The sequence below is a fragment of the Megascapheus bottae genome, chromosome 4 (genome assembly GCF_031878675.1).
Source record: "Megascapheus bottae isolate mThoBot1 chromosome 4, mThoBot2.hap1, whole genome shotgun sequence".
Taxonomy (NCBI): Eukaryota; Metazoa; Chordata; class Mammalia; order Rodentia; family Geomyidae; genus Megascapheus; species Megascapheus bottae.
In genome coordinates, this window is record NC_143512.1 from 64636114 (window position 1) to 64661195 (window position 25082).

At 36.4% G+C, this 25082-nt stretch overlaps 1 protein-coding gene across 7 annotated transcripts in view; it reads right to left on the reverse strand.

The window, feature by feature from the left end:
* The window catches only part of Nipbl (NIPBL cohesin loading factor), a 184863-nt gene that overhangs the window by 143861 nt on the left and 15920 nt on the right, over positions 1-25082 (reverse strand). Inside the window, exon 1 of one of the 7 annotated variants that reach the window (XM_090332035.1) lies at positions 500-564. The exons of the other annotated variants lie outside the window; for them this stretch is intronic. The gene's annotated coding sequence lies outside the window, so the exon portion shown is untranslated. Of the gene's footprint in view, positions 1-499; positions 565-25082 lie in introns of those variants that run through there. 7 annotated transcript variants of the gene reach the window in all.

Below are 25082 nucleotides of genomic sequence, written 5' to 3' on the forward strand. Positions count from 1 at the left end.
TTCTAACAAATATAAGACAGCCCAAATGATGGCATGTCACTTTTGAGATTGGGTTACTAAGAGTTTGGCTTCTGCTATTATTACCTTCTTTATTTTACTATAAAAGAAGTTAGATGCCATGTTGTGCCAGCTACGCGAAAGCGAGGCTCATATGACAAGGAGCTCTGGTTTCCAGTCAAGAGCCACAAACAATCTGTGGCCCACCCAGAGTGGAGGCAGAAAGCTCGGAAGCATATTCTGTCAGCCAAGATAACTACACCTCTAAGTACAGGAAGACCAAATTCTGAGTAAGAGCTACTCCTAGATTCCTGGCCAACAGAAATTGAGAGGTAATAAATGTATAGTGTTTTAAACTGCTAACTTCAAGAGTAATTTGTTATACACCAACAGATAACAAATACAGTACTTAGGTTAGCTTTGTTTTCCCCTGAGAAAGGGTCTCACTATGTAACTCAAGCTGGCTTAGAGTCATTATGCTTGGGATTTATAATTCTTATACCTTTCTTAGCTTCCAGAGTACTGATATTACAAACAGGTGTCGCCAAAATCAGGTACAAATTACTACTAGGCAGTTTCTCCCATACTATTCTGAAGGATGTTTTGCTGTTTTTGTTTTGTGATGCCAGAGATTCTTAATTCTTAAGAATGACCTCATATAAGCCAAGTGCCCATGGCTCGTGTTTATAATCAAAACTACTCAGGGGGCTGAGATCTGAGAATCAAGGTTTGAAGCCAGCTTGGCAGGAAAGTTCATGACACTCTCTAAGAAATCACCAAAAAGCCAGAAGTGAAACTGTGGCTCAGGTGGTAGAGTGCTGGATAAATACACAAGAAAAAGTAGAAAAAGCTCAAGGATAGTGCCTAGGCCCTAAGTTCAAGCTCCAGGACTGGCACAAAACAAAAACACAGAATGATCTCCTCTGTGGTACAGTATTTAACAAAATTCCTTTTGTAAATATAAACTTAGTCTATAGATAAGCATTTTTATTCATATCTCAACAGAACCTCATAAACAATCCTCTATAGTATGTATACGTGTAAGAACAGATACAATCCTGACTCGCATTCTACACTTAAGAATTCTGTTTAATATGAATTCAATTTAATACACCTTTCTATCCTGAAACTCTAAAAACCACACACACACACACACACACACACAATTTGTTTACTCACATACATCTGGCTTTTTACTCATGTCCAAAATTTTCATTTCTTCCTTTCTTAAATTTTATCTCTAGAGAATGATGTCAAAAAAAAACTTCTCTGCCATGTGTGATAGCTCATGCCTATAATCCTAGTTACTCAGGAGGCTGAGATCTGAGGATCACAGTTCAAAGCCAGCCCTGGCACTAAAGACTGTGAGGCTCTTATCTCCAATTAACTACTAAAAAATAGGAAGTAGCACTGTGGCTCAAGGGGTAGGTTGGTAGCATTGAGCTGAGGAGCTCAAGGATAATGAATGCCAAGGCCCGGAGTCCAAGCCCCACGCGCCCCCCCCCCCCTACAATCTTAGAAGATGCTAGTAAATAATTCTGAGATTTTTTTGGGGGGAGGAGGGGTCCTGGGGCTTGAACTTTGGGCCTGGGAGCTGTCCCTGAGCTCTTCAGCTCAAGGCTACCACCCTACCCCTAGAGCAACAGCTCCACTTACCATTTTCTAGTGATTAATTGGAGAAAAGAGTCTCAGGTCCTTTTGTGCGCGGGCTGGCTTTGAACCTTGATTCTCAGGTGGTTTCAGCCTCCTAAATAACTACTAGGATTATAAGCGTGAGCCACTGCACCTGGCTCAATCCTGAGATATTGTAGTATCTCTTCAAATATTAGTATTTCTGAAAGAAAGCAGGCTAGAGGAAAATTAAGGAACAGTATAAAATTAGAAAGCAAATGATAGCAATCTAGAGTATACAGTGTTCAAATAAACCATTTATTGATGTCTATTTTTAGCTTATTTATGAGTTATTCAGCCCAAATATTCAAGGGGTATGTAACTGTGAGAAACTGTATAAAATGCTAACTAAATTAAATAGTTCACAGCTGCCACTGTGCCCTTTCCTAACCTATGAAGGATTTCCAGGCTAGAGAAAGAAGGTATTACATGATGGATTTTATAAAGGTGAAAGAGGGAAGAAGATATGGAGCAAGACAATGAGAATGGCAAATCTTATTGAAAGGCAACAAAGAAAACATTATAGAAAGGATTCTTGAGGCCAGGAGTTTGGTCTAGTGGTAGAGTGCTTGCCTAGCATGCACAAAGACCCAGGTTCGATTCCTCTGTACCACATACATAGAAAAAGTGGGAAGTAGGGGGAGGGAAATGGGTACCAAGACATGTGAAAGGGTATCAATGTATGTGAATTAATGCACCTTCTATCTGGCAAATATCATGTAACCCTTTTACTAATTACAATAAAAAAAAAAGAAAAGAAAAAGTGGAAAGTGGTGCTGTGGCTCAAGTGGCAGAGTGCTAGCTTTAAGAAAAGCCCAATGACAGTGCTTAGGCCCTGAGTTCAAGTCCCATAACTAGCAAAAGAAAAGAAAAGACAGGATTCTCTTGGAATTCAAACTTGATAGGTTTCCTGCCAAAGACAGAGGAAATAGTATTCCAAAGCAAAGGAAAAAAAAATCATGCAAACAAATGATATTCCATCCAGAAGACTTCAGTTAAGACTAACAAACTTGCCTCTCATTTATGTTTGATGAGGGAAGGATGGAGATGTATCTTGTACCATGTGCTGGTACTGTGTAAAATAAAGTAATAAACAATATTAAGTTCCTGATCTCAAAGAACTAAAGAATCTTAAGAGAATTTAGGAGAAACTGAATTCATTGTCACTTATATTGACTTTGACTTCCCTTAACTCATCCTTTGGAGAATCATAGTCTTTGTACGCATTAGTTTCTCATCTGTAAAGTGATTATAGTAGGCCAGGAGTTTGGCCTAGTGGTAGAGTGCTTACCTACCACGAACAAAGCCCTGGGTTCGATTCCTTGTCTACCACATACACAGAAAAAGCCAGAAGTGGCGCTGTGGTTCAAGTGGTAGAGCACTGCTGGGAGTGGTGGCTCACGCCTATAATCCTAGCTACTCAGGAGGCTGACAGCTGAGGATCCAGGTTCAAACCAGCCCTGGCACTACAAAGCCCATGGAGACTCTTCTCTTCAATTAATCACCAGAAAACCAGAAGTGGTGCTGTGGCTCAAGGGGTAGGCCTGTAGCCTTGAGCTGAAGAGTTCAGGGACAATGCCCAGGCCCAAGAGTTCAATTTCCACAACCAAAAAAAAAAAAAAAAAAAAAAAAAAGTGGCAGAACATTAGCCTTAAGAAAGCTCCAGGACCTGGACAGGTCCTAAGTCCAAGCCCAAGGACTTGAATGATATTTTATAAAGTTATTTTGTATGGTGTCAATTTTGTTTTGCCTCATAGTATGTAAGCAAAAAATAAAATAAAATTCCTCATACTTACAGCTGAAAAAAAAGAAGGTATAGATAGTATACCTACAGATACGGCAAAGGATTGTAATGATTAAGCAACACAAATATAATATTCAAATCAGTAAACTCTGGATAAATACTACTATTAGAGCTGTAGTGTCATCAACCATCGATAAGAATGAAATAATAATTATTACATTTTTACATTTTCTTTTTACATTTTTTAAACATAAAGGAAAAAGAAGACTTTTGGGGTTAGCTCCTTCTGAATTCTATAAATAACGTACAAGTAGAACTAATCCAATTATTAATGCACACACACACACACACACACACACACACACACACACGTACTTTTTAAAATTTTTTGTCGGTTATGGGGCTTCAACTCTGGGCCTAAAAGCTGTCCCTGAGCTCTTCAGCTCAAGGCTAGGGCTCTACCAAGTTGAGCCACAATGCCACTTCTGGGTTTCTGATGGTTAATTGAAGATAAGAATCTCATGAACTTCTATGCCTGGGCTGGGTTTGAATCTCAATCCTCAGATCTCAGCTTCCTGAGTAGCTAGGATTATAGGCATGAGCCACCGCCACCCCCCCCCCTTTTTTTTTAAAAAAAGAATTAACACAAAGAGGCTGGAAAGGTGGCTCAGTGGTAGAATGCTTGTTATTGTGAATAGAGAAGAGATGAACAATAGCCAAGCAATGGAACCCACATGCCCTACTGCAGATGAATGCATACAAATGGACGGACACACACACGGACACACACACACACACACACACACAAAATGGAATTCTACATAGCTAACAGACAAGATAAAATAATGGCATTCGATGGGAAGTGGATGAAATTAGAGCGAATCATGTTGACTAAGTCAAGACCAAAGGAACAAAAGGCACATGGTATCCTTAATATGTGGATATTAGATCCAAACAGTACAAGAGTGATGATTCAATATTTGGGTACCCAAGGTTATGGACATGGTCTTGGAGATATAAAAATAACTACATAGACAAAAATTTATGAGGGATTACATTATATAGATATATATCTATGACATACAAACTCTCAGCTTAATTTTAATTATGTTCTAAAATCTATATGGCCAGCGATTGTATATAGAGAATCCCTTCTTTAATACTTGTTTGTTAAACATGACATTTGAAATATGATGTAAAAATCAATGTAAATAAAATCTTAAAAAAAAAAAAAAAGAGCTCAAAACTAGGCTTTACAATTAGAAAGACAAGTCCAAATTCTCCTTCCTATTCAAGTTGTGCTTCTTGAGCAAATTACATCAATTCCAAAGCATCCATGTCCTCATCAGTGAAGTGAAAATACTATCTACCTTATGAGGACCTTTTTTGTCAAATGTATTAAGTATTTATTGTCATAAATAATATGTAAAAGGCCGGGAGTTTGGCCTAGTGATAGACTGCTTGCCTTGCATACACAAAGACTTAGGTTCAACTCCTTGGTACCATATACATAGAAAAAGCTGGAAGTGGTGCTGTGGCTCAAGTGGTAGAGCTCTAGCCATGAGAAAGCCCAAGGACAGTGCTCAGGCCCTGAGCTCAAGGCCCAGGACTAGCAAACAAACAAATAACAGGTAAAAAGCATTTGATAAATGCTTAAGAAAAAAAAAACCCAGGAAGTAATCTAAGAATATTCCAATATTACTATAACATCTCAAAGTTAGTGATAATATCAACATTAAAAAATGACCATTTTTTCTTGCAATATACATGTGGGATGCCTTATTAAAGTTAAATCACATTGCTTTAAGTTCTAGACCATAATCTTATTTTTAATCCTATGCTACAGTCCAAGTACATGAAATGTAAGTTAGTGGTCACAATTTTTTTTTGACTCATGTAATATATATGTGTGTGATGCTACTGGGCTTGAACTAAGGGTTTTATGCTGGCTATGCACACTCTTCACCACTTGAGTCATAGTTATAGCCCTCCTGAAAAAGCAAGTCCAGACAGGGCAGTCTATAGGACTCTTATCTTTAATTAACCACCAAAAAGACAGAAGAGGACTGTGGCTCAAGTGGTAGAGAGCTAACCTTGAGTGAAAAAGCAAAGAGACAGCATCCAGGTATGAGTTCAAACCCTAAGACCAGTACATACACACAAAAAAACTTTTCTTGAAACAGGGTCAGTCTTACTAGGAGGAGCTGGCTTGTAAATCACCATCCAAACAAGACTCAGCCTCAAAAAGCAATGTTGAAAGAAATTAAGGCTTATAAAATGGAAAATCACCATTGATTAGAGAACTTAATTTTTTTGATTCATCATCATCCCATCAACAACTAGCTGCCTATACACAAAAGTTGGTGATCTATCCTAAAGTTCATATGAAAATGCAAAGTATCCAGAACACCCAAAACAGTCTTAAAAACAACAACAATAACAACAAAAAAACCACGTACAGTGGCTCATGCCTGTAATCCTAAGCTACTCTGGAGGCTGAGATCTAAAGATCACAGTTCAAAGCCAGCCTGGGCAATAAAGATGTGAGACTCATCTCCAATTCATCTCCAGAAAACTGGAAGTGGTGCTGTGGTTCCAAGGGTAGGGCAGTAGCCTTGAGCTGAAGAGCTCAGGGACAATACCCAAGCTCAGAGTTCAAGCCCCATGACCCACAAAAAAAAAAGTTGCAAGAGTCACACTTTCTACTTTAGACCTTCCTACAAAGCTACCATTAAAAACAGTGTAGTTCCGGCACGATAGACACACAGATGAATGGAATAAAATTAAGGGCAGAAATAAACTATTTCATGTACATTTAACTGATCATTCTGGTGCTGAAGATCAAACGATCAAACCTAGGGACTCACAGATATGAGGCAAGCATTGTACCACTGAGTAACAACACAGACCCTAATTACTTCCTTAATTTTTTCCTTATTTTACTAATTTTTTTGTTGTGTGAGTGTATGACAGGACCTCACCCTGTTCAGGTCAGCCATGAATTTCCTGCCTCAGACTACCAAAAGCTAAGATTATACTTACTTATTAGCACATGTCTTCATTTTTTTTTTAATTGTCGGGTTATAGGGCTTGAACTTAGGAATGTCCTTGAGCTTTTATGTTCAAAGTTATTGCTCTACCACTTTGAACCCCAGCTCCACTTCCAATTTTCTGGTGATTAATTGGAAATGAGAGTCTCACAGATTTTCCTGGGCTGCCTTTGAACTGGGATCCTCAGATTTCAGCCTCCTGAGTTGCTGTAATGATAGGATTTTTTTCAGCTGATTTGATGCCAAGACTATTCAATGAGTAATAATCTTTTCAACAAATGATGACAGACAATTAAAATGGCACATATAGAATGAGCTTGGATCCCAACCTTACTACAATATGCAAAAATCTGAATAGATCCAAGACTTAACTTCAGAGCTACAAATACAGAGGCCACTCAAAACTTTGGATTAGGAAGCAGCTTCTTACTTTGGTATTCAAAGTAAAAGCAGCTAAAGAAAAACATAAAGATAACATATACAATGTGAGGAAAACACCTGCAAATCATTTTATCTGAAAGGACTTGTACCCGAACTATATTTAACAACACAATAAAATACCAGACATCCCAATTAGAGGCGAAAGTCATATAACAAGTACTCAAAACTATGTGGAGAAAATAAAACATTCATACACTATTGATGGGAATATGATATAGAGCAACCAACTTGAAGAACAGCCTGGTAGTTCTTTAAACAAAGTTACCCTATAATCTAAAAATCTCACTCCTATGTTATATGTCCAGGAGAAATAAGAGTGTACACTTATGCAGATGTGCACATGAAGTTCAGTTGCATTATTCACATTAATCAGAAGGTGGAAATAATCTATATACCTGTCAACTGATAAAATACAAATAAAATGTGGTATGTTCATATAATGAATACTACTTAGCCATGAAAAGGAATGAAATACTTATACATTCTACAGTATAGATTATCAAGAAAAAGAAGACACAAAAATCCACACTCTACTTACATGAGTCAGAAAAATCTATAGCAACAGAAGGTAAATTGGTGGCTGCTAAGGACTGGGGCAAGAGGAAGTTATACAATGGTAAATGGGTAGTTTTCTTTGGGGAAGGAATTAGTAAAAATGCCTCAGAACTAGGTAGTGATGATGAGTACATGTGTGTAAACACAATGGTCCTCTATGCTTTTTAAATTCAGTTTTCTGCCATCAAGTACAATTGGAAAAATTAAATAGAAAATTCTAAAAATAATGTTTTACTTTGTGTACCATTCTGAGTGTTTCATCTGCTCTGTCCCATCCTGTGCAACTAGAGATATGAACCAAATTTTTATCCCAGGTATCCATGTTGCATGCACTACATTTCTGATAGTCACTTAGAAGTTTGATAGGTTTATCAGACTAGCTATCTGTTAGATTGTTTTCAATTTACTTAATGACACCAAAATACAAGAGTACTATGCTAGCAGTTTGGATGAAATCAAACCGCTTTTGTTAAATATCATCTCCTTACACCAGAAGAGTAAACACAGTACAATATGATGGTATGAAAGAGACTACTTTCATATAACTATATTATTTAACCTATTATGTGTAAGTATCCTATTACAAATTACTGGTTTTTACTGTTACTATTATGCTGCGCTTAGTTTACAAATTAAATTTTATGACAAGTATTCATATATAAGAAAAAGATAGTATATATAGTTCATTCCATGTTATCTATGGTTTGAGGTTATCAATAGAGACCTTGAAACATATCCCATGGACAAGGGCCAATTATGTACACTAATAAATATTAAATCATACATTTTAAAAGAGTGAATTTTTTTTTGTCAATCGTGGAACTTGAACTCTGGGCCTGGGTGCTGTCCCTAAGCTCTTCAGCTCGAGGCTACTGCCCTACCCCTTGACCCACAGCGCCACTAGTGGTTAAGTGGAGATAAGAGTCTCATGGCATTAGTGCCCAGGCTGGCTTTGAACTATGATCCTCAGATCTCAGCCTCCTGAGTAGGATTAGAGGTGTGAGCCACTGCACCTGGCTAGAGTGAATTTTTTTTAATAGTTTGTGAGAATGTGAGATATTTTCCAAATCTCTTCGAACCAGTCTAGATGAGCTATGTCATTTATCAAACACTTGCTAGAAACCCAATCCAAACAAACACCTCTACAAAGCAGTACAGGCCTTTCTTCCTAGACCTCGCCTAGGTCTACACTCCAATACAGAGGTAAGACAAGAAAGGTGAAAACCAAACAAATAAGTCTTAGTTTTATATTTGATAAGAAACAGTGACAAGTCAACATATAATTTATGTAACTAGATGACAAGAAGATCGTGATCATATGAAATGGGGGAAAGAATTTTAATCCTGAAAAAATAAAAAGTCTGATATGCCATGTTACTTGGTGGAGGAAAAAAGATCATGATAGAAACAAGGTAGGACTTGGATACAAAAATCAAAAGGTAAACAGTTTCCATTAGCTTTCTTGGCAGATCTTTTTCTTGACTACTATCCAGTATTTTAAAGATACAAGAGGAACCAATTTCCTAAAAGAAAATAAGTGATTCTTAGCAAGGTAGACACATACTTTCAAAATCTATACCTGACACCCCTTGTATTTCATTTTTGACACACCCCTTTTCAATTCTATGCTATAATAATCTAAGCCATCTGTTGTTTCCCCAGGCTGTTTAAGTTCTCACAATAGTAGGCAAAGTCTAGTTTGTATACCATCTCTCCCAAGAGAACTTTTCCATAGAAGTGTTAAGTCAAGTGATCCTTCCTCAGTGCTTCTCCTATACTTCTTTGCTCATTTTGTTCACAGCACTTATATATGGCAACATGATTTTGTTTACCTGTCTGTCCACAAGCTTTATTAGTCTGCTGATCCTAAGTCTTTTATTTCACAATTTACAATGTCTAATAGTTCCTGAATAGAGACCCAGAACACAATCACTGTTGCATAAGCTAAACAATGAATATGAAATCTTGGCCATGTCCACATCACACTTTATGTTCTGCACTCAAATATTAAGACTAAATAATAGGTCCTACCTAGAAACTGACCTTTTTGTTTAGTATGTTCCAAGACACCCTTTCTTGCAACTTGCTATAAATAACTAATGAACTATAATTCTATTCCTAGAAATTACTCCTTTCTTCCAGATTTCTCTTTGCTTTGTTTTATTCGCAAGTCTTTGAAATCTTAACACTGGAGAATCTATTCAGTGTATAGCTGCTTGGCTAATATCACCTGGCTGGTAACTGGATCCCATGAAAACATCCATTTTAAGTGATGTAATTTGAAAAGCTATAATTTTAATCATCAGAAAGTAATATGTTGAAAAGAGATCACAGCATTTAAATGACCTAAGAATAGTCGTAATACAATTATACTCTATATGAAAAATAAAATGAATTTACTGTATAAATTAAAACATGCACAAAACCAAATACTATGACAAGGTAAGACTATTTTTAGAAATAGTTATAAAGAGCCATAAAAATGTTCAAATGTGGGGCCAGAAGCGTGGCCTAGAGGTAGAGTGCTTGCCTTGCATATACAATGACCTGGGTTCAATTCCTCAGTACTACATACACAAAAAAACCCAAAATAGTGCTGTGGCTCAAGTGGTAGACCTCTAGCCTTGAGAAAACCAAGGATAGTGCTCAGGCCCTGAGCGCAAGCCCCAGGAATGGCAAAAAAAAAAAAAAAAAAGTTCAAATGCTTTGGCCCAAATTCTATTTAAAGAATGAAGCCCCCCAAATAAAAACCATTAAATATATATATATATTCCATATATAAACATTTATATGTAAAGATATTTTCTGCTTCATTAGTTACATAGACAAAAGTGAATGCACATATTCAATAATAGGATGAAAAGTTATGGTTCATTCTGACAGAAAACTGGATAACATTTAAAATAATTATGAACATAAAAAATCTAGAAATGTGAAAGGGTATCAATGTGTGGGAATTAAGGCACCATTTATCTGGCAAATATCATGTAACCCTTCTATTAATTACAATAAAAAAATATATTTTAAAAAATCTAGAGGGCTGGGAGTTTGGCCTAGTGGTAGAGTGCTTGCCTAGCATGCATGAAGACCCGGGTTCGATTCCTCAGTACCACATACATAGAAAAAAGCCAGAAGTGGTGCTGAAGCTCGAGTGGTAGAGCTCTAGCCTTGAGAAAATCCAGGGACAGTGCTCAGGCCCTGAGCTCAAGCCCAGGACTGGCAAAAAAAAAAAAAAAAAAAAAAAAAATCTAGAAAAAAACCTACAACCTTAAAATAGTTACAGGCCAGGAGTTTGGCCTAGTGGTAGAGTGCTTGCCTAGCATGCAAGAAGACTGGGGTTTGAGTCCTCGGCACCGCATACATAGAAAATAAAGAGCCAGAAGTGGTGCTGAGGCTCAAGTGGTATAGCTCTACCCTTGAGAAAGTCCAAGGACAGTGCTCAGGCCCTGAACTCAAGCCCAGGAATGGCAAAAAAAAAAAGTGTGGAGGTTTCTTAAAGAACTGAAAATTGACCTTGCCTAAGATCCCACTATAGCACTCCTGGGCATCTATCCTGAACATCATAACCCAAGGTATGATAAGGACACCTGCTCACCTATGTTCATCTCTGCACTATTCACAATAGCCAGGCAATGGAAACAATCCAGATGCCCTACTGCAGACGAATGGATACAAAAAATATGGTGTATATATATATATCACACAATGGAATTTTACATCGCCAACAGACAAGATAAAATAATGGCATTTGCAGGGAAGTGGATGAATCTAGAGCGAATCATGTTGAGTGAGACAAGTCAAGACCAAAGGAACAAAAGGCGCATGTATCCTTAATATGTGGTTATTAGATCCAAAGAGTACAAGAGCGGGGACTCAACATTTGTGTACCCAAAGCTATGGACATATAAAAACAACTACATAGACATAAAAACTTATGACTCTATAGACATGTTTTATTACATAGATTATTACGTATCTACCATCCAAAATCTAGGGCATACTAAATCCACTAGCACAACAATGTTCATTGCAGCATTATTCACCATAGCAAAGATATGGAACCAACCTAGGTGTCTCTCAGTTGATGAGTGGATCAACAAGTATTTGTACACAATGGAATTCTATGTTGCTGTCAGAAAAAATGACATCGACCCATTTGTTAGGAAATGGAAAGACTTAGAAAAAATCATATTAAGTGAAGTAAGCCAGACTCAAAGGAACTTAGACTCAATGGTTTCCCTCATTTGTCATAACCAGTAGAAACCTTGGGCTCTACTAGCAGAGATCTGCAATAGAGCAAAACCTTGATATATAAGGCCATATGGTATGAAGCTAATTGAAAGGACCTCCAGGATACTGAAACAAAAGCCATATAATGAATGATTGTTGTCCTTAATGTACTATGTTATCTTTCATCTCGTTTGCTGTCTCTTGGGTATCTCATATTGTTACAGTATCTCACTTTGTTATCTGATATATTGAATTTATTTGTATTTGGTTATTTGAAATTTGATAGGGAAGGGGGGAAAACCAAGTTGGGGGGGGGTGGGGGGGTGGGGGGGGTGATGGGTACCAAGACATGTGAAAGGGTATCAATGTATGTGAGTTAATGCACCTTCTATCTGGCAAATATCATGTAACCCTTTTATTAATTACAATAAAAAATTATTTAAAAAAAGATTATTATGTATCTATGACATACAAACCCTCAGCCTAATTTTAATTACGTTCTAAAATCTAAGTGCCAGTGATTGTATATAGAGATTCCCTTCTTGAATACTTGTTTGTTAAATACGTCATTTGAAATATGATGTAAAAATCAATGTTAATAAAGTCGTAAAAAAAACTAGCAAAAAAAGGGCACAACTTTGAAATTATAAGTAGTCTTTTCACACTGCTCTGTGTATGTGTTTATGTGCACTGGGGCTTAAATTCAGAACCTAGGTGCCATCTCTTAGCTTTTTCAGTGCCAGTGGTTTATAGCACAACCTGCTTTTATTTAAAAGAGAGAAAGAAAGAGAAAGAGAGAGAGAGAGAGAGAGAGAGAGAGAGAGAGAGAGAGAGAGAGAGAACTTTCAATTTTAAAAGCTTCTTAAATATTTTTAAGCTCTCAACTCCACACTTTATTCTTACTTAACACATAAGACAACTATAAATCATTTTGGTTTCCAAGAAAACTAAGAAATCCAGGTGCTGGTGTCATAATTGTAATATGAGCTATTCAGGAGGCTGTGATCTAAGGATTGTGGTTCAAAGTAAACTTGGACAGAAAAGTCCGGGAGATTCTGATCCATGAGATTCTTAACCACCAAAAAGCTAGACATGGAGCTGTCATGTAAGTGATAGGGTGTCAGTCATAAGTGCACAAGCCAAGTAAAAGCTCAAATCCCTGAGTTCAAACCCTAGTATTATCACAAACAAACAAAACAAAAACAACAAAAACAAAGAAAATGGAGTTCCTGCACTATAATTTTTTTTGCTGCTGTTGTTTCAGAACTAAGATTTGAACTTAGGACCTCATACTAGCTAGGCAGGCACACTGAATCACACCTCTCACTTTTGTGTATGTGTGTATTGGTTATTTTTGAGAGAGTTTAGCTTCCTGCCCAGATATGTGCCTGGACTGTAACTCATTTAAATTCCCACTGTAGTTGGAGCAATAGGAGTGTGCCACCACACCTAACCTCTTTCACTGAGGAGTTCCAGTGATTTTTCCCAGGGCTGGTCTGAAGTAGTGATCATTCCATCTGATCTCAGACTCCCATATCATATGACTATACAATGACAGGTATATGTCATCACTCCAAGCTATGGGTTAAGAAATCATTCAAACTTTTCTACCTGGGACAGCCTCAGAGAGCCTCAAACCAACATCTTTCAGATCTCAGTATCCTGAGTAGCTAGGATTACAGATATGACCATGGGTGCTAAGCTAAAAGATAAAAAACACTGGAATCATTTAAACCATATGATAATTAGTATACTGACAGCACTAAAACAGTTAAGATGTGTACACGGAATTAGGATACTCATAAACATTGTAATCCATCAATTCTGATATGTAGACTCCTTCAAATAAAGGGGGGGGGGCAGTACAATGATTCCTGACATGTATTAGCAACCAAAAGTAACTAGGAAAAAAAAAAAGGAAGCTGAAAGAAAACCCTTTCTCCTAGTACTTTCCAATTCTTAATATGTACATCTGGATTTAAATGGATCATGTTAACCCCGAACTCATCGGTTGGGTATTTTTGCTTGTTTTTTGCTAATACTCATTTGAACTCTTGCTTTTTATCTACCACTTGGGCCACACCAGCAAAAAGCTGGTTATTTTGGAGGTGGAGTCTTGTAGACTTTTTTTTTTTTTACCCAGGCTGGCTTTGAACCTTAATCCTTTGGTTCTCAGTTACCTGAGTAGCTAGGATTATAGGTATGATCATTTTGTTTCTTAACAAAATACACTGTGGGATCCAGAAGCCAAGGTGAGGTACACATAGAATAAATTTAAAACATTTTTGTGCGTAGGTCTTTCTCTTACCTAGTTAATCAAACCTATCTGTCCAAGTACAAGTAATAAATGATGCCAATCCTGTGATATCAACGTTATCCTACCTCTTTGGTTCCTGTTTCTTCTCCTCTATGTAACCTGCTCAATATTTAGTAAGGCTTACTCATTTCTCCAATTAGTTCTACATTCCAAGTTTAAAATACACTCAAATTTGTTTATTCAAATATTTGTTTTTTGAGTGCTTAGTATTTGTAAGCCTCCACAGGAATTCAATAACCCAGACTGGTTCTTTTTTCAGCCTTTACAAACTGCTTTAGGATTTAAATGCATCATATATTATTAGTTTACTTACTGACTCTAAATACAATACAGAAAATACTTGATTTTCCAGTCAGTATTATTATTATTTATTATTTACCAGTCTTGGGCTTGAACTCAGGGCCTGAACGCTGTCGTTGGGCTTTAGTAAGGCTGTACCACTTGAGCCACAGCACCACTTCCGGCTTTTTCTATGTACATGGTACTGAGGAATCAAACCTGGGTCTTTGTGTATGCTAGGCAAGCACTCTACCACTAGGCCAAACTCCCTGCCCCTAGTATTACATTTTAAGATTTCCTTCATAAAAGAGGAACTCACAGCTGGATGTAGTGCTACACACCTGTAATACCAGCATTTGTATAGCTGAAGAAGAATAACTTCTAGTTCTTGGTCAGCCTGACCATCTAATGAACTGTGTATTCAGATTTACTCTCAGGAGACAAAAAACTGGAAAAGGAAGAAATTCAAGTGATATTTGGCAAACTATTACAAAGTCTGTGTTGATCAACTCAGCTGAAGATACAGTTAAAAAAGACAGGGTTGAGAATTTCTAGTTTATCTATTTTAGTGGATGGTAGAAACATATATTTGCAAAAATAGCTTCTTTCTTCCTCCCTCCCCGCTCTCTCCTTTTCTGATTAGTAACCACGGGTGGGAGTAGAAAAAGTTTAAGGGACGAATTCAGATCTTTTTATTTGACCTTTGAATTTCTAATGTTTTGCCAACTATCCTTGGTTTAAAAAAAAACAAAAGTGGATCTGGAGACAAATTTTTGAGTCATCATCATAGAGGTACAGTGTAACAAATCACGTGAATAAATGAGATAAACAGGAAAAATGAATAGAATTAAAGCTGAAAAAGAACCATCTTGGGAATACAAATATTTAAAAGTAGTCAGAAGAGGAAGAACTCTTTCTAGCAAGAGTAAAAAAGTACCAGGTCTGGTGGTATATGACATGGGAGCAGAAGCAGGAGGATGAATTCAAGGCAACCTGAGCTATTATACACTGTGAGATTCTTTTTTTTTTTTGTGGGGGGGGGGTCATGGGGCTTGAACTCTGGGCCTGGGTGCTGTCCTTGAGCTCTTCAGCTCAAGGCTACAGCTCTACCCCTTGAACCACAGCACCACTTCCCATTTTCTAGATGTTAATTGAAGATAAGAGTCTCAAGTCCTTTTGTGCCCAGGCTGGCTTTGAACCTTGATCCTCAGATCTCAGCCTCCTGAGTAGTTAGGATTACAGGCATAAGCCACTTCGCTCGGCAAGAGATTCTTGTTTGTTTGAACTTGACTCTATGAAAACCAAACCAAAACAAAACAAAAAAAGTCTAAAAGTGAGAGGTCAGATGGGAGAGAATGCTGAAAGGGGTAACAATGAACAAGATATATTATACTCATAAACTGCCTTGTTAAATGGCAAATTTGTACAACTACTTGAAGATAAAATATTTTAAAAAATACAAGAGGTCAAAACATGCAAGAATTAAAGAAAGGAATATCCCTGAGCCCAAGAGAGAAAACTATTTCAAAAAAGGAGTTAAAGAAGGTCAAATAAAAGGATCAGAAAATGACTTTCTCATAATCCGACTCTGCCTTTAGTAAATAGCATTGTTTTTCTAACTTTAGCCATTACAGGATTGATTCTTCAGAATAACCTATGCTCTATTTTGGCATAAATTTACAAACATTAAATTTAAAGCAAAATGTAAACTCACTTCTTGTTCTAGTGTCTACATGCTATATATTCAAAATACATTTTTCTTAATGTAATTACAATTTAAAAAAAAGAGTGCAAGGTCTAGTTCACCTGCTTGGTAAAGTGTTTCACTTAACAGCATACACTAATACAAATAAATACCATCTAATAATGGCAACCACATTAGATTTATTTGGAAGGGTAAACATGGGCAAGTAAAATGTTCAATAAGACTAAGCTCTGAGAGAAATATCTAAGGCTGTTCATTATTTTTCTATAATACTATTAGACAAATTTTTCCAAAGTTAACACATTAAATAAAATTCTAAAATTCAATACCAACAAACTACTGATACATACAAAAATGAATTTCAAAAGCTTTCTGCCAAGTGAAAAAAAAACAGACACAGAAGGCTGTATACCATATGATCCTATTTACATAACAAATGGAAATGGAAAGGCAAAACCATAGGGCAGAAGAAATCAGACTGGGTTCCAATGGTCTAGAATAGAGATAGCAATCTGCGCACAAAGGACTACAAAGGAACTTTTGGGAGTAATGGAAATATTCTGACTGTACTAGAAGTGCTCAAAAGACTAAAGTTTGTCAAAACCTAACTGAACTCTTTGAAGAGTTTATATTACTGCCCAACTTATATCACAATTAGCTTTAACCTTTTTTTTAATGAGTCTCACAGTATATTTCAAGTAATAAAGGACCTACCTACCAAGTAAAAGATCAAGTTCAAAACTCAATACCAAAGGAAAATAAAGAGATGCAATATAAAGTGATGTTCTTAAAAATACTAAATGCTTTGCCGGGCGAGGTGGCTCATGCCTGTAATCCTAGCTACTCAGGAGGCTGAGATCTGAGAATCAAGGTTCAAAGCCAGCCTGGCACAAAATGATCTGAGACTCTTATCTCCAATTAACCTCTAGTAAATGGGAAGTGGGGCTTGGCCAAGGGGTAGGGCTGTATCCTTGAGCTGAGGAGCTCAGGGACAATGCCCAGGCTGAGTTCAAGCCCGATGACCCACAAAAAAATAAATAAGTAAAAATAAAATAAAAAAAATTAAATATGTAACTATTTAAGGACAATAAAAATATAAACATGTTAGAAATGTCAATAATTTAATTTAATATTTTGGGGGGTAGGGTCATGGGGCTTGAACTCTGGGCCTGGGCACTGTCCCTGAGCATTTCAGCTTAAAACTACTGCCCTACTCCTGGCCCTAGGTGTTCTCCCTGAGTTCATAGGCTCAAGGCTACCACCCTACCCCTTGAACCACAGCCCCACCTCCCCTTTTCTAGTGATTAACTTGAGATAGGAGCCTCTCAGTCTTTAGTGCCCAGGCTGGCTTTGAACCTTGATACTCAGACCTCAGCCTCCTGAGTAGGTAGGATTACAAGCATGAGCCACCACAGCCGGCTTGAATAGTATTTTTAATATTCAATAATGTAGTTCTCCTTAGCTTATCTCCATTATGACATATACTAAGAAAAATTTAAACTATATTAACTCTTAAAATTAAAATAAGGGAGCATTTAAAGATATGCCTTTTTGTAATACACTCCAATATCTTGCATCCAGTTATATTGTCCAAAGGAATCAGGAAAAAATTCTTTCCTCACAACTGAAAATGGAACTGTTTTAAACTTTTCTTTGATTCATTATTACACACAAGTTACATTATCATGCATGTAATATTTGGGATATGTGTAAACACAAAGTTTAAAGCTGAGATCTAAAGACAAAGCTAACAAAGTTGGGGTTTTTTTTGACTACTGACTCTAGTGTCTAGAATCCCCAGCACTCAATAGTTACAAACAAGATCACAAGCTTAAGACCAGCTTGGATACAGAGTGAACTTCAGGCCAGTTAGGACTAGAGTATGACCATCTTTAAAAAGAAAAAAAAAGGGGGGGGCAGGAGTTTGGTTTAATGGTAGAGTGCTTGCCTAGCAAGCACGAAGACCTGGCGTTGATTCCTGGGTACCACATACATAGAAAAAAGCTGGAAGTGGTGCTGAGGCTCAAGTGGTAGAGCTCTAGCTTTGAGAAAGTCCAAGGACAGTGCTCAGGCCCTGAGCTCAAGCCCAGGACTGGCAAAAAAGAAACAAAAACAAAAAAAGCCCAGTTTGGTATCCATCACATGGGGGTAAAGAGGAGAGAATAAAGAAAAGGGGGAAAGAGACATACTTAAAAGAGAACATGCACTATATGGCTGACAAACATAGAAAAATTATTTTATCAAAATATGTTATAGGCCAAACTCAGAGGCACAAGCTCATAATCCTAGCTACTAGGGAGGAATTCAGGTTCTTCAACCCTTTGGAATCAATGTTTTCAAGACTCAAGTAACAAAGCACTAGCCTAATAAGCACAAGGCACTGAATTCAATTCCCAGCATTATTTTTAAAAAAAAGAACAAAAAAGATTAAATTATAAACTAAACAACTGCTAAATGGAGTAAATGATAAGAGAAACTCTAAATGAAGGTAACATTTCATACGTTCATCCTTACTAAAAATTTCTGTTTCTTGCTTGAGCTGACATTTGAAATGTATGTTTTCAAAAGAAAAGCACAGACTACACAGATATGTTTTTATGTATGATTAATGTCAATTTTTTTCTACCAGCAATATTTTGAACTCAGATCTCAGAATTTAAGGCTTTTCAAATTGCTCTAGACTTTATTAGAAAAGTAACAAATTGGGCTGGGAGTTTGGCATAGGGGCAGAGTGCATGCCTAGCAAAACCAGGGTTTGATTCCATGCTACCACATACATAGAAAAAGCTGCAAGTGGTGCTATGGCTCAAGTAGTAGAGCTCTAACCTTGAAAAAGTCCAAAGACAGTGCTCAGCCTCCGAACTAAGCCCAGGACTGGCAAAAAAGAAAGACAGGTATGAAAGGCAAAACTGTCATTTATTTTCAGGTTTGTTTTGTGTGTGTGTGTGTGCTGGTACTAGGGCTTGATCTTGCAGTTTGGGTGCTCTACCATCTATCTGAGCCATAGCTGCATTCTGGGTTTTTGGTGGTTGGTTGGACATAATTTCAGGGACTTTCCTGCCCAGGAAGATTTTTTTTTTGGGGGGGGAGGAGGGGATCAATCATGGAGCTTGAACTCTGGGTCTAGATGCTGTCCCTGAACTCTTCAGCTCAAAGCTCATGCTCTAGACCTTTGAGCCACAGCACCACTTCCGGTTTTCTAGTAGCTAACTGGAAATTGAGAGTCTCAAGGACTTGAACTGTGATCCTCAGATCTCAGCCTCCTGAGTAGCTACGACTACAGGCATAAGCCACAAGTGCCCAGCTAATCTTTTTTATTTTTATTTCTGTTATCTTTACATAGTTGTACAAAGGAGTTTCAATTGAACACCATATCTTGATCATTGTCCATTTATGAAAAATAGTAATAATGACCAATTGAAACCCACATAAAATTTCAACCTTGCCATTCCAAGAAATAATCCTAGCTACTCAGGAGACAGAGATCTGAGGATTATAGTTCAAAGCCAGCCCAGGCACTAAAGTCCTTGAGACTCTTATCTCTAACTAACCACCAGAAAACTGGAAGTGGCACTGTGGCTCAAGTGGTAGAGCACTAGCCTTGAGCTGAAGAGCTCAGGACAGCACCCAGGCCCAGAGTTCAAGCCCCAGAATCACACACACACACACACACACACACACACACACACACACTCTCTCTCTCTCTCTCTCTCTCTCTCTATATATATATATATATATATACACATATATACACACATATACTATAAGGGTTGTCATGTATTAGTGTTGGTAAAATTCAGTGATGTATTTCCTTGACATAATTAATTTCAGAGACTTTGCTTTGTAACTAACTAACTAAATACCATAAACAACAATCCTAAAATTCCCATTTTAAAAGAAAATCAGAGTATGACTTTGATTTTTCTCAGACACTGCTGGATTTAAAATATCTTATCTAGAATAGTTTTAAAAAATGCCCTACAGAAACAAATGTATCATCTATGCAAGGCTATACAATTCTTAAAAGACAAGTGATCAAAATACGGTAACTATAACAAAAAAATCCAGTACAGCTTGATAATTTCTCAGAATTCTGTTTATATATATATATATATATATAAAATAAAATTGGTAAGTTTGTGTTTTTGCAAAAAGTATTTCTTTTGACAAAGGGCAAATATATACAAGGCAATTTAGCTACATAAATTGTTTTAGTTTAATATTGAGAACTTTTTTAACACTTAACATTTAAAAAAAACAGTAATTCATGAATCACAATAGTCGTAAAAATAAGTCTCCCATATTTCTAAAGCTGTCCATTTCACCAGTACATTATACAATTTGTATATTTAAAAATCTAAATCCTGCTTAAATTCATGTTTACATATACAAGCCTAACCGATGTAAAATTACAAAGTATATTTTTGTCTATAATCTGCACGTACTGGTGGCTCACACCTGTAATCCTACTCAGGAGACTGAGATATCAAGGTAGTAGTTCAAAGTCAGCTCAGGCAGGAAAGTCTGTGAGACTCTTTTCTCCAATTAACCACCAAAGAGCTGGAAATGGAGCTGTGACTCAAGTGGGAGAGCACTACCTTGAGCAAAAAAGCTCAGGGACAGTGCCCAGTCCCACGTACAAGCCCCAGGATGGACATACACACACATAGTATATGTGGGCACATGCACAAAGACTACAATCAAATAAAGAATTATCTGTAACATACCAAAACTTTGTAGAATCCCTCTATTTTGAGTGGGTTATCAAGATAGCTCAGTTTTAATTATGTGCTTAGCATGAATGAAAAAAGTACTAGATTACATTCTTACCACCACACACATTTTCTTTGAGGACTGCTATACACCATGTCGAAATCAGATTACTTTATAATCAAGCCCACTCTTTTCAGCTAGACATGGTGGTACATGCCTGTATCTTAGCCCTTGGGTGGTTGAAGGCAGGAGAGTGACAAATTAGAGGTCAGCCTCGGCTACAGAGAGACTGTCCACTGTCCCCTTTCCTTTACAACACAGGATGGTAGAACAGAAAGAACAGAGACTGTCCACCCTCCCTTCCCCATCACAAGGCAAGACGGTCGAATAGAAAGAACAGAGATATTTTAGAATTAGTGCTAGTCTTCTCTCTAACACTTGCCAGATTTGCTGCCCAGGACAAGTTTCTTAAATACGATGGGCTTCCATTTCAATGTTTGTAAAACAAAAATACCATAACTTTATTGGATAACCTGGAGGTTCAAATCTTGATACACAGTGTAGTGGTTAAGGCTGCTGGTCTTGATACACAGTGTAGTGGTTAAGGCTGCTGGGTACATCACTAGGCTCTAGAATACTTTCTCCACTTAGATGTGAACCTGGAGCTAGTCACTTAATCATTTGTAAGTCAGTTTAACTATAAAACCACTGTTAAGCTGGATACCGAAGGTCATGACTTGACTGTAATTTTAGTTACTCAGAAGGCTAAGTATGAGAATGGTGGTTCAAAGCCAGCCCAGGGATGAAAGTCTATGAGACTTTAATCTCAAATTAACCACCAAAAAGCTCCAAGTAGTGCTGAGGCTCTGACAGAGAGAACTAACCTTGAACCCGGGTTTTGAATTCAAGGCCCAGGACGGACACACGCGCACACATACACACATACACACACATACACACATACACACACATACACACACACACACACACACACACACACGAACCAATGTCAAGAACTTGGAAAAATAATCTAAAGGTACTTATAGGGATTCTAAAATATGAAAACCACTCAACAGTATTACATGCTACAAATGTAACAAACTAAACACACAGTGCCTGATCCAAAAAGATGATATTAAATTTTAAAGTTTTTAAACTATATTGAACTCAAACCTCTAAAAATAAAGATTCACCATAAAGAATAAATCCTTTTCATAAAAGATTTCCCACAACATTGTTTTACAACAGCAGCAGTTCTTCACTAAGTATACAACCTAGCCTAACTATATAACCTCCCAAGTTGCAATCTTTGTAAAGATCTCTGGCTACACAAATACTGAAATTTAAAAATACTGGTCATATTATAGATTCATTTACAATACTAGCATTGCTGATACATATTGCCATGGATGAAATAATTCTCCAAAACTCAATCTTTTCTTCCTTCAAAATGCTTTCACAATTTCAGTCAATACTAAAAACATGGAAGAAAAAAATTTCACACTGCTTAATACAATTAAAATAGTTAAGATTTGTTGAATGAAAAATACCATATATACAATATATAGCTGAATATGAAACTTATTTACCTTGAGTATGTGATTTGTTTGACTACATGACTTCTAAATACTGAATCAGCTGAATAACCAAGGATTATTAAGGTTTACTAAAACGAATGTGGGTATGTCTCATGTGGTAAAGCACCTGCCTAGCAAATGAGAGGCCCTGAATTTAAACTCTAATACTTGAGAACAAAAATTACTAAAACTAAAAATGTAGAGTTGTGTTCTACAAATATAAATTAAGCATTTATTAATTATAAGACCATGAACAATTTTCTAACACTTTCCAGCCTCAGGTTTCTTTACCTGTAATTTGCAATTATTAACTGTTTCTACTTCACTAGCTGGCTAAGAGAATTAAATAACATTCTAAGGGACATTCTTAACATAATTCCTGGCAAATAAGCCTTTCAAACCTCTTAAGGCAAAATCTTAGCTAGCAATGCTATATCATGAAACTATGTTTCTTAATAACACCACTATGGGAATAAAAAGAAATATGCCTTAAAACAAAATGCAATCTGACAAAATTCATTAAAATGAACTCCAGATTTGTACCAAAACAAAAATCACATGCAAGACAAATAGCTCAAATTACTTTAATTACTTTACTTACTAGGAAAAGTATTTCTGGACACATAAAATATCCTTTAAAATTATAATGAGGACCTTAAAGAGATTTTTTAAAATTGTTTTAAACTCAAATAGAAATGAAAGTCCCCTCTATTAATTTGTTATAAATAGAATGATTTTACATTATGTAACATTTACTACAAAGCATTTTCATTCCTTAGTAGAGACAGAGGAAAATGAAATCAAACACCAAACACATATACACAAGATTAGGATTTATAATGTAAAAGTGGTATTTTCATGTCATGAAAATACAATCAAGAAACAAGTATCTCTTGTCAAGGAATCTCTATAACTTGACTCATATGCATCTACACTCATCACAAGGCTTCTTTCAAGATTTTAATAAAGATTAGAAATCATGATGACTACTTCTACAGGAATATGAGAATATTTGTAAACTCAGGTCAAAGTATGTAATTTAAATACAAAGAATTGTGACAACTGGAAGAGACAATTACTAGAGATTTTTAATGTCTGTAAGACTACTGTTAACAACCAGTAATTTACTATTTACTTTTTTGCTAAATGTGATTAACAGAATCAAAGCTACATTTTTCTAAAGTGAATTTCTTATCCCAGATTTCCCATGACTTAATATGAAAGTGAAATATTATTTTAAAATTTTAGACTTACAAATTATGCTTTTCCTAAGAAGCACAAAACGAACTAAAATTAAGTAAAACTCAAAGTTTTTATTTAGTCTTATATTATTATTGGGCATCTTATTTGAGAAAGTAAAAATCCCACAATAAGTCTAAGTCAAAATCTAACATAGGTGGCTCAGATGTTTTCATGAAAGTTTGATGACAGACTGGTAAAAATTTTAAACATGAAATTAGTTTAAGAAGGCCTAGAACTAAACTACATATTTGAGTTTGGTAGTCTCATATCAAGCAAAAAAAAGTTTACTTATGAATTGGTACAGCTTGGCACATAATATTTTTGAAATGTGATAATAATCAATAGACTGAACGAAAATTGTTTGGTTTTACTACCATAGTAAAAACTTTCACTTTTCATTCCTATAGACACCTCCAACAATCTTTCTTCAGATATCACCTTTTTCTTCTTAAAGGTTGAATAGTAATGAAATGACTCCTAGCATAAGTTCAAAAATACAGTAAAGTAACTTTAGTAAACAGTTTGTTTTAAAAAGGAAGCCTCCTATAAATACATCTTAAAACATCTTAAGTATCCATTATATTTGGATTTACTGGATTTTCATTATTTTAGAATTGTTTTCAAGTTATCATTAACTCTTCAGATTAAAAAAATAATAATAACCCACATTTGTTGAGATTTCCTCTCAGTGTATACTATTTCTCCAAATAATGTAATAGAACTATAAACCTACTGGACTGCTTAATGATGGGTGGCCTCTTTTTACTGAATTTTTTTTAAAGGGAGGGGGATGTAGAGTGACTTGTGAATATCTCAATCTACACAAGAGGTACAACAGATTACCTGTAGTCCTTAGTGAAACACAATTGTCCTTTCCAATTGTTATCAAAAATTTAAAGTTCAAGTTTTGAATTTTCTTCTTTAAAAGGACCTATTTCATTGGTCTGAGGCAAACAACAACAAAAATCTTCAAATGCACTTTCTAGTAATGGCCATGCTATTTTAATGCTAGCCACACCTCTATTACTTACAAATTATTACGTATGTAGGACTGGAAAAATAAGATGCGGACTGTAATCTAATTCCTAAGACTCAAGAAAAAAAAATCTTGTAAAATTGACATCTATCACATTGAATCAAATATCCGCATAAGGCTTCCCTTAACTATAAAACTCAAAACTAAGTTGCTGATGAAAACTAAGTAAAAACTCTTCTTTCCATTATGTTTAGTATTTCATCCCTTGCCTGGCATCTCCGTATTTTAAGTCACATAAAAGTTGTCAAGATAATCACTGGAACATATAAAGGCCCTTAAACATTTATAATGAAACCCTTATCCCACTGTATCCATCCCACCCAAACCTAACTTTAGGCTTTCTTCAGATTTGTGCATTTCAATATTCCCTCCCTGGCATGGGTGCATCCCGTAATATGCCCCCCCCCACCCCGCAAATAACCCCAACCCGCCCTAGGCCTGAGGCCCGTAGCAAACAGTGTATAACAGGAGCAGGCAGCACAAAGACAGGAATAGGAGATTAGTGGGAGGGAGGGAGGCCGGGAT